The 11,592-nt window shown below is 44.7% G+C and overlaps 1 pseudogene; it reads left to right on the top strand.

The window, feature by feature from the left end:
- Positions 1-8,851: 8,851 nt before the first annotated feature.
- LOC132525424 (large ribosomal subunit protein uL24-like) lies at positions 8,852-9,288 on the top strand (annotated as a pseudogene).
- The last annotated feature ends 2,304 nt before the right edge of the window (positions 9,289-11,592 follow it).

Here is an 11,592-nt window from a genome sequence, read left to right as displayed (position 1 = left end):
TAGAATTCAACAACAGAAAGACAACCCAATTTTAAAATGAGCAAAGGATTTGAATAGACAGTTCTCAAAAGAAAATATACAAACAATCAGTAAACACATAAAAGATATTCAACATCATTAGTTATTAGTGAAATGCAAATCAAAACCCTGATAACATACCACTTCACACCCACTATGAAGGCTGTAATTTTTTTTTAAGGTAAGTGGTAGGGAAGACGTGGAGAAACTGGACCTCTTGTGCATCATGGGTAGGAATGTAAAGTAATGCAGCCTCTGTGGAAAACAGTGTGATGTTCCCTCAAAAAGTGAAACATATAATCATCATATGACACAGCAATTCTACTTCCCGGTATATATCCAAAAGAATTGAAAACAAGTATTCAAACAAATACTTATTAAAACAAATAGTGTGCACAGAAATGTTCACACTATTCGAGGCACTATTCACAGCAGCCAAAAGGTGGGGACAACTCAGATGTCTATCAATGGATGAGTGAATAAGTGAAATGTCATCTATCCATACAATGGAATATTATTCACCCACAAAGTGAAATGAAGAAGAGATACCTGCTAAACAGGGATAAACCTTGAAAACATTAAGTGAAAGAAGCCAGAAACAAAAGGTCATATATGAGTCCTTTTATACAAAATATCCAGGATAGGTAAATCCCTAAAGATAGAAAGCAAATTGGTGGTTGCCGGGGACAGCGGGGAGGGGGAATCAGAAATGACTGCCTAATGAAGACAGGGCTTTCCTCTGGGGAGATGAAAATGTTTTAGAACTTGATAGAGGTGGTGGTCTCACAGCACTGTGAGTATATAAAATGCCACTGAATTATACACTTTAAAATGGTTAATTGTATTTTGTGTGAATTTCAGCTCAAATTTCTTTTGGTGGGGGGGAAATGTCAGGCTAGGGGTTAACCTCATCCTGAGCTCGTGCCTGGAAGGGGCACAAGGGTGGCTTCTGGGGGGCTGGTCGGTTTGCTTTCTTGGGCTGGGTTCTGGCTGCCCTTGTGCGTGAATTTGTGAAAATTTTCAGCGAGCTCTGTACAGGTGATGTGTGCTGTGTCTTCTATGTATTTTATACTCTAATAAAAGGAAGTTTGTTTTGTACTTTTTTATTGTTTTTTGTTTGTTGTTTGGCCATACCTTGTGGCTTGTGGGATCTCAGTTCCCTGACCAGGGATTGAACCTGGGTCCCAGCAGTGAAAGCACAGAGCCCTAACCTGGAACTCTGGAACACTGGAACACCAGAGAATTCTCTGTTTTGTACTTTTTTAAAAAGGCAATTCTTCTTGCTACGTTTAAGATGCTGACAACAGTCCTTCTCTTGTGACGGGGCCAGGATAAAGGCGATGCAAGCAATGTGAATCGTGTAAGTGTTGACTCAGATCCAGTCTTTGTTTCAAAGGCTGGTATTTTGTTCATCATGGCTTTTTTTGCATTTGTTTTGGTTTTTGAAATATTGCCAATAAAATATTGTTTATCTCTGTCACTGAGGTTTTGGGCATCCTCTGAAATGTTGCACCCCAGACAGTGTCTTACCTCACCCTAGTCCCCTCCCTAAATTTCAACCCAGCACCATTGGGAACTGAAGGAAATGCAGTCTGAATAGTAGGGGGGAGCTCGCCCCATTCTGCCTCTTTCTGTGAGAATAAGGGGCTTCCTGAAGTGCATCCCTCAGCCTCAGGTGGCACAAACAAGACCCCCGCCCTTCTTCCTAACACTCCCCCAAGCCTCCTGACCCCCACAGGTTCCAGGCCCCCAGAGTGAAGCCACATTGCTCAGGAGGCAGGGACGCGAGGCCCCACGCTACCCAGTAAGGAGCTGGATAAAAGGTAGCTGCCAGAGTTTGTACTGGGGAAACCTCAGGGGGACCCTAATAAATGGGCATGCCCCATTCCCTTCATCCTTAGCAACATTCATTTCTGGAAGTGTTGCTTTGCCTTCTGTTTTCTGAGTGGGCTAAAGTAAGTGCAGGCATCTTGAGCGTGCATTTAAGGAGATGAGTTGGAGGGCGTGGCCTGGCTTGTCCAGTTCTCTCTCTTTCTTACTCTCCTGGGGGATTTGCTTATGAAATCAGATCCTCCCATCATGAAGAAAAAGTTTACCTGTGTTACTCTCCCTTGAATGAAATAGGAATTTTTTAAGTAGATGTCTATGAAGCAGTATATATTTTTTAAATGCAGCAAAGTAGAGATTTCTCAAAAAAATGTGGTGATCTTTAAATATTCAACAATTTAGAATATCCTCTCTAGTTAATAATGGTGTATTCTATAAAGAGAAAACAATATATTTTAAATACATATTATAAAAGACAACCTATACCATTTATAGATCTACATCTATATGAACATATATATGATATATATACTTTATTTTTAAATGGGATCAAATTCTAGAACAATGTAGTCCAACAGACATTTCTGCAATGATGGCAATGTTTTATATCTGCACCGTCCAACACGGTAGCCACTAGCCACAGTTGCTACTGAGCACTTGAAATGGAGCGAGTGTGACTGAGGATCAGAATTTCTAATTTTATTTTATTTTAGATAGTTTAAATTTAAATGTATTGAAATAGCCACATGTGTTACTGTACTGCGTTAAGCAGCACAGAGCTGTATAGCATTTCACAAACATTTAATTCACTTAACATTGATTGGCAAGGTCTTTCCAATTCAATAAATATGCTTCTCAAACATCAGTATCTATGTACATGATAACACTAATAGGTTAAAAAGTGTAATGTAAAACTAGGTTAAAAAGTGTAATGTAAAAAAGTGTAATGAAAAAAAACTAGATATATATTTTTTTAAGACCATACATGACCCAAATAAAGAAACCTAGAAAATCTCATTAAGGTATTTTTTAAAAGGAAGAGGAAGGGCTTCCCTGGTGGCGCAGTGGTAGAGAGTCCGCCTGCCGATGCAGGGGATACGGGTTCGTGCCCCGGTCCGGGAAGATCCCACATGCAGCGGAGCGGCTGGGCCCGTGAGCCATGGCCGCTGAGCCTGCGCGTCCGGAGCCTGTGCTCCGCAGCGGGCGGGGCCGCAACAGTGAGAAACCCGCGTACAGCAAAAAAAATAAAAATAAAAGGAAGAGGAAGAAGATTAGTAACAGTGGAAGATGAGGTGGGACAGGACTGATATATCCAAGGACGAAAAGACAGACTGTCAAGCGTGATGTTGGTCAGGAAGATGATGCTAGGTAGGGCAAAGAGAAATGCAGAGCCTACACATGCAGTCCCGTATAGGAATTTGAGTTTTGTTCTAAAAGAAAAGAGAAAATATTGCCATTGAAGAGTTTTATTTATTTATTTATTTATTTTTAGCAAATGTGGTTTTTTTTCTAATATTTAATTTTTTAAACATCTTTATTGGAGTACAATTGCTTTACAATGGCGTGTTAGTTTCTGCTTTATAACAAAGTGAATCAGCTATACATGTATATATATCCCCATATCTTTTCCCTTTAATATTTATTTATTTATTTGGTTGTACCAGGTCTTAGTTACGGCAGATGAGCTCCTTAGTTTTGGCTCGCGGGCTCCTTAGTTGTGGCATGTGAATGCTTAGTTGCAGCATGCATGTGGCATCTGGTTCCCTGACCAGGGGTTGAACCCAGGCCCCCTGCTCCCTCTGGGAGCACAGAGTCCTATCCACTGCGCCACCAGGGAAGTCCCCACTGAAGAGTTTTAAAGAGGAGCACGACATGATCTGCTCCATGTCTAAAAAGAGCATTGATTTGGAAAATGGCCTGTAAGGGGCACAAGGAGGATTATTTAGGAAATTTAAGGAACAGTTGAAAATAGTATTCAAGAGCTCAGCCTCATACCTGTTGATGAACTTCTCTGTGCCTCAGTTCCTCATTTGTAAAACAGGGTTAAAAATGGTACACCTACCTTGAGGGTTATTTTGAGATTAAAAAGAACTAGTGTTTGTAATACACTTAGACAGTGCCCGGCACATAGAAAGTGCTTTATAAGCCATTTACTCTTATTGTGACTGCATTAGTCCAGAGGAAAGATGATGTAAGCTTTGAGTGGTAGCAGTGAAATTATTTTGGTGGAAGACTGCAGCTGTAGGAGGCTGTGGAGTTAAAAGGTTTATGGAAGGTAGACGGGAGATGTGAGTGGGCAGCATGGGAGATGAAGAAATCATAGATGACTTCAGAGTTTTTGGCTTAAGCAACTGTGCTGATGGGGGTCCCATTTATGCCGTGGAAAAGACTGGAGGTCAATTTAGGACATATCAGATCTCCACGTGGCTCTACTAAGTAATAGTTGATCAATGGGCCAGAGCTCAGGAAAGAGTTTGGACTGAAGTTATAAACATGTTCTTCATTTTTGCAAGAGGGAAAATATTTAGTAATATAATTTGAATTGGACATTTAGTAATAATATTTAAAGGCACTCAAATCCTAAGGAATTTGATAGATCAAACACATGTAAAATTATATTTGTATAAATCATTCACTGAAGCATTGTTTGTAATAGTACAGTTTGTAAATCACCTAAATAGCCACTGATAGGGGACTGGTTGAAGAGCTTGTAATATGATCATAAATGGAATATTATACCACTGATAAGGGAATTAGTCAAATCCATATGTCCTGATATATCAAGAAAATGATGCTCAAGAGACATTGTTCAGTGAAAAAATAAGATGCCCAGCAAAATGTATAAAACACTGCATTTGTGTGTGCTCCATACCTCTCCTCTAAAACACAGACTTGCAATGTTATATTCATGGATTATTTCAGGAAGGATACACGATTGCTAACAACTGTAGCAATGGCTAGAGGACAGGAGTTGATCAAGATTTACTTTTTACTCCATGTTCTTTGGTATCATTGAATTTAGAACCACATACATGCATTGCAAACATTTTAAGTATGTAAAAAATTTTTAAAACATGGTTTCGGGGGATCACTCTGGTAGCACTGTGGAGCAATGTGCAACAAACCGGCATCAGGAGACCAATTAGCAGGCTACTGCAATACTCCAAGTGAGAGAAGATGAGTACTAGGGCTAGGGCTGTGTCAATGAGGGTGGAAAGAAGAGCGGGCTTCAAGAGGCATTTTACAGGTAGAATTCAAACTCCGAGGAAAGGCTGGTTATGGGGGTGAAAGCAAGAGAGGATGACTCCCAGGGTTTGGGCTAAGAAAGATTTTGTACTCGGAGTCACTCCCCCCCCCCGCCCCCACCAGGTCTACCCATTCCTCCAATAGCTCCTGGAAGGCTGGATGGACAGAGATCTTCCTGGGAAAGCTGAAGAGAGGGGCTGGGGGGAGTGTCTAAGTGAACAGAGAGCTCCAGCCACCACCACTGCCTACCCCACCCCACACACAGCATCACACGGACTCCTGGACTGTACCTCATGCTCTCACCAGAGAAGCTGAAACACATGCTTTCCTACTCAGTGCATTCGGAAAAAAGAACACCCATCAACATTCTCCTCCCTTCCTTCCTGCCAACGAGCAGCAGAAATGCCTCCAACATAAAGAAAAGATTTCTTTTTTTTTTTCATTTTCCCCGTCTAAGAGTTGAATTTCCCCTCTTAGAGAAAATTCCTCCTACTTTGGATTAGCCTGACCCAGAGTAGCTGCAGGATGCTGCATTTGCATGCCGCAATTCCATTGGCTGAAGCCAGCTGGAAAGGGGTGTTGGGTAATTGCCTCTTCAGAAGGAGTTAACATATTATGAGCTTGCGAGTCAGGAGGTAACAGCTTGCTTACAAGGCAGCTTTGCCCAAGATGTGTCCTGGCTCTGGAAAGTTAAGGTGGAGGTGGCTTCAGACAGCTGTGGGACCTCTGCCCGTATTTTTTTGTTTTCCCCAAAAGCCAGTAAAAAAAAATGCTAACTCTGCTCACATTCCACAAGGATGAGTCTTGTTTATCCCTAGGCACAGCGGTACCCGCCAAAAAACTGCTAATCTGTTTTCCCTTTACTGGAGAGACTGAGTCAGGACTCAGGGGGGCTATTCTCACCTCTCAGACAGCCCTTTCTGGCCCTCCTCTGACTTTGTGCAGACTGAGAAGAGCCGAGCTCAGCCCAGCCAAAACCCTGAGGCTGAGCCTGAAAAAGCCCAGCAGCCCCACAGCCCATGCTCTCGAGCACCTTTGCCAGGCGCTGCTGCCCAGGAGATGGGCACGAGCAAGATCTCACCAGCGGGCAGGTCCTGACCTTCATGGGAGACTCCAGTCCTTTGCTTTGGAAACCAGCAACCCCCCCTCACCACCTCTAGCCACCTTTGAGAGAAGAGGAAACCACCAGCAGCCCCTCACATACAAGGTTCACATCTTCAGTCTTTTTCAACTCACTGCCCAACCCATGACTATATTAACCAGGTAGTTTATTTTCTGTATTCTGATGCTTTGACATCTGGGGTGACCGCCCCTCCCAGGGGCAGCCAATTCCTGGAAGTAGTAAACCACTCACCCACCAGTGCACCTTTCAAATGCAAACCGACCAGTTCAATCAACCAACCTAATTAACCAATCTAATTCAATTAACCAATCGGATTTGAGGGTGCCCACACCCTCAACCATCTCCTTTATCAGGCTCTCACATTCCAGATCACTAGCCACCTGCCCTAATCATCCCATGGCCGGGTACCAGCCAACTGCAGACACCCTTGTGCCCCAGAGACCACTGAGATTATTCAAACTAGCCAGTCCTAAAGCTGTTTAATCTGCCTCATCTGTCCCTTCCCACAGAAACCACAAAAATGGCTCTTGCCCACAATTTCCCCTTTGCCTCCGCCTCCCACACTAGTGCCTCCCAGTGCAGCTCCCCCACCCCCCGTAGAGTGGCGTGCATCCCTCTTGAGATATATGAATATAACCAACTACCTTTTCAGTGGTAGTCATCTCCTCATCTGCTGGCCCGGCCAAACCTAAATGATAATAAAACCAATATTTTTAAACAATGACCTCGACCTCAGCTCCCACCAGCTTCTGAAACTGTCCTCACCCGGTGACCACCTTGTTGCTAATCTAATGAATGCGTTTTAGTCTTTACTTGACACCACTGACCACTTGCCCATGCCTGGGGCGCGGCTCTCTCCTGGCTCTCCTATCCCTCTGGCACTTTCTCACACTCCTTTGTGGCTTAAACACCAGTGCTCCTTCAGGTCCTGTCCTGGGTTTTGTTTTCTTCTAGGACCACAGTGCCCCCTGGGTGCTCATTACCACCTATTTGCCAACACCTACTAGACATTTGCCCTCCACTCAGACCTTGCTCCTCAGCCCCAGCCTGGATCTCTGCACTGCGCGTCCCACAGGACCTCAAACTCAACATGGCTGACATTGAACTCATGATCTTTTGCCCCAAAGCTGCCTCATCTCTTCTCTTCTTTCAGAGCAACCACACCAAAAACCTGGGAATTCTTGCCAGACCTCACCAAACACACCTATGAAGTGCCCGTGTGCTGTGAATTCTCCCATGTGGGTCTCTCTCATCTGTCCCACCTCTTCCATCTCCACTGCTCCTGCCCCATTTCAGGCCCTCATCCCCTTCAACCGAACTCCTATGGTCCCAGTTGTGCTGCATCCAGTCCTGTGCATCCTTCCAATCCCACACCATCGCATCAGTTTCCACTCATCTCTCCAGAAAGCAAGTCTCATCACACTTCTCCCTGTTTCAGAGCCTGCCATGGCTCCCCACTGCTTACTGGATAAAGTCTAAAACCTTTAGCCTTATAAATCCAGTCTTCTGTGATCTGGCTTCTTCTCCCTCCCCAGCCACATCTCAGGCACCATCCCTCCACTCCCCCTGCCCACTCCATGTGTGAACCACACAGAACTTCAGAATGTGTTGTTCCCCAGACACAGTTCACACTTCCATGCCTTTGTTTCTGAGACTCCCTCTGTTGGAAACGCCTTTCTTCTTCTTTCCAGAAAAATAACCACTACTTTCTCCCAAACTCTCCTTGGAATTTCCTCCCTTTTTTGCCTGACAAACAGCACCGATGATACTTGATTGCTCTTATTTCTTTATATGTTCATTCAAAAATATTTATTAAGAATCTGCTTTGTGCTAGGACCCGGAGGCCCTAGAGATACAACAGTAAATAAGGCAGACACAGACCCTGACCTCAAGGAAGTGTCTATCACACCACCCTGTTCCCCCAGAAGCTGCCTTCTGCCTCTCTACCTCTGCTCTGAACCCACTACAAGACGAAAGGACCAGCTGAGCAGGAGACGCTCCATGTGGCCCTCTGTTAATCCCCTACACCGCCCCAGAGTAATCTTTTGAAAGAAGGCATCTCTCTGGCCATTCCGCACCCTTCTGATAAAACTCTGATGACCTCACATTACCCATGTTCCTCAACTGGGTCTTTCCCGTTTCGCCAGCGATCCCTCTCAACATTCATTGCCACAGGCAACCCCAAACCACCTGTATTTCCCCACATCCGCTTTGCTTTGCTTTGTCTCTATGCCTTTGTTCATGCCCTCTCCTTCACCTTAAATGCCCTTCCTTCTCTTCACCTGGTTTATTTGTTATCTACTGCTGTGTAACAAACCACTTGGACTAGTAACTAAAGGCAACAACCATTCTTGAGTCAGCAGTTTGGTCAGGGGTCAGCTGGGACGGCTCATCTGTACTCCATACGGACTTACAGGGCTCACCCATGCATTTGTGGTCAGTTGACAGGTGGACTGGGGGCTGGACGATCCTAGAACATCTCACTCAATACCTGGCAATTCGGTGGGGCTGTTAACTGGAGCATCTCAGTTGAGCTGTCTCCACGCGGCTAGCTTGGGCTTCCTCACGTGGCAGCTGGGTTCTAAGAAGCAAGCCCTCTTCCCTTTTACAGCCATCGCTGAAGTGCCGGCGGCCAAAATGAAGTTCAGTCCCTTTGTGGCTTCTGACTGATGGAAAACCGGAAGAGGAATTTCAGTGCACCTTCCCACATGCACAGGAAGATTATGTCTTCCCCTCTTTCTAAAGAGCTGAGACAGAAGCACAATGTTCGATCCATGCCCATCCGAAAGGACGATGAAGTTCAGGTTGTACGAGGGCACTACAAAGGGCAGCAAATTGGCAAAGTAGTCCAGGTTTACAGGAAGAAATATGTCATCTGCAATGAACGAGTGCAGTGGGAGAAGGCTAATGGTACGACTGTCCATGTGGGCATTCACTCCAGCAAGGTGGTTATCACCAGACTAAAGCTGGATAAAGACCGCAGAAAGATCCTCGAATGTAAAGCCAAATCTCACCAAGTAGGAATGGAAAAGGGCAAATGTAAGAAAGAAACAATTGAGAAGATGCAGGAATAAAGTAATCTTGCATACAACTTTCATTAAAAACTGTTAAAATGAAAACAAAACAAGAAGCAGCAAGCCCTAATGCACAAGCATTTATGAAGTTTCTGCCTGATCGCATTTGCTCAAATCCCATTGGCCAACGTATGTCATAGAGCCGAGTCCAGAATCAATATGGAAGAGGTGTGACTCCCTGGGGAGCCATGAAGGTAGCAATCTACCACAGTCTGCCCTCTCCCCCTAATGATGCACGGCCTTCCCACGTGTGAAATATACACCCCCTACCAAAACACCCGAAGTAGTATCCAATCACGACAGCAGGCTCAAAGTCCTTGATCTCATAACGTGCAGCAGGTCTGGATGTGGCTGAGTCTCCTGGGGTACCACGCCTCGGGTGTGGCTCCTTTTGATCCAGAAGGCTGTGAGCTAACAAGACAAGAAATCTGCTCCCCACGTGCCCAGCATACAACGGTAGATCACATACAGGATAACCTCAACAGATGCTCCCCTTAAAAGGGGGAGAAACAGGAGGCACGTAGCGATCATGGAATTCAAAGCCATTCTGGAATCCAACCAGGCGCTATTATCAGGACCCCTACTCCAGAGGCAGGGAATGTGACTTGAATAGAGCTCAGTTCCCCTTGGCTTCTAGTTATATCCTCTGGGCTCTTGGTTCTGCCCTCTGAGAGGATTTTCTTTTCCATAAGAAAAGGCCTGTGTGAATATTGGCCAGCTTACTGTCCATAGATAGTTGGGGGGCCCAAGGCCTCTTTTCATTTTTAACTGTGTCATTCCCTTTGAGTCCAAACTGATAGAGTTTTTGCCAATACAATACTCTTTAAAACTTTATGGGTTTTCTGTGAGTATTATTGGGTTCACTTTGCGCACCAAAAGTCACATGCATAATTAGTTTCAAGAAGACTCTATTTCTGCTATGGGACGGCAGCCTTAATTTTCTCAGAAACCCTTTTGTTTAACTGAGAAGGTCTACTAAGCACCATCTTAAATCTTCCTGGGGTCTGAACGAAGTTTCCACAATCATATGCTTGATTTAATCTTTACCTTTAGGCTAGTTCTCACTTTGAGAATCTATTGCCTGCTGGAGAGACTGGAAATGAGACCAGTTTTCTTTTCCATCTCAGCAAACTGGACAGATCCTCATTTAGCTCATCTCTCTTATAATACCTTATCATGCCAGCTAGAAGCACCCAAATGACACTTTCAGCATTCTGTCTCTAGATCCCTTTAGCTAAATCCACACTCAGTAGGTGCGTTTTCTGTTACCAAAAGCAATGTTTTTGCCAATTGTTTCTCCACCGTATATGACACGAGTCACCCTTGGTCCAGCCTCCAAGCAGTTTCCTTACTGCTTTCCCAGCCTCTCCCACCAGTTCATTCACAGCCCCTCCAGCCTGCACTACAGCCTCCTTGCTGCTTATCATGCAGACCTTTGCCCACCAGCCAGTTCCAAAGCCACTGCCCCAGGTTTAGGTTTTTAAAGCATGTTTAGGTACCACACTTCTAGGTACCAATTTATGTATCAGGTACCTACTGCTATGTAACAAATCACCTAAAACAACAGCTTCAAACAACCACCGTTTTATTACGTTCACGGATTCTGTGGGTCAGGAATTCAGACTTGTCTCTGTCCCGCAATATCTGGGGCCTCAGCTTGAAAACTCGAACAGTTAGGCGGACAACTCAAACAGCATGGGGCTGGATTATCTGGAAGCTTCTTTATCTACATGACTGGAGCCTGGGCTGAAATGATTCTGAAAGCTAGGTTCACGTGGGCCTAGAGTGTTTCCATGATGCCTCTCGAAGGGACGGGGGCTTCAACAGCATAGCCTTAGGGTCGTCAGACATCGCATATGGCGGTGCCAAGAGCAAGTGTCCCAGAAAACAAAGTCAAAGCTATATGGCCTTTCTAAGACCTAAATTCAAAAGTCTTTTAGCATCACTTCTGTCATATTCTGTCGGTGGGAGCAGTCACAAATCCATTAAGACTCAGGTGGGACACAGACTTCACTTCTTGAGAAAGGAAGATCAAAGGATTTCTATCCAGGTTTTAAAACCACCTTAGTAGGCTTATTGGGGGTGGTTCATTTCTGTTCTTGGGGGCATCAGTTAGGATTACACATGTGTTTGTGATCATGTGGCAGGTTAACTGGGGGCTAGCTGACCCCAAGTGGTGGTTGATACAAACTGAGGCACCTCAGTTCTCTACGTGGCTGCTCGAACTTTCTCACGTGGCAACTGAATTCCAAGGAGGCAAGTCCCAACTACAAACACGTATCAAGCTTCTGCTTGCATCTCATT

This window comes from Lagenorhynchus albirostris, chromosome 9 (assembly GCF_949774975.1).
Source record: "Lagenorhynchus albirostris chromosome 9, mLagAlb1.1, whole genome shotgun sequence".
Taxonomy (NCBI): domain Eukaryota; kingdom Metazoa; phylum Chordata; class Mammalia; order Artiodactyla; family Delphinidae; genus Lagenorhynchus; species Lagenorhynchus albirostris.
This window is presented reverse-complemented; position numbering and strand designations above follow the sequence as displayed.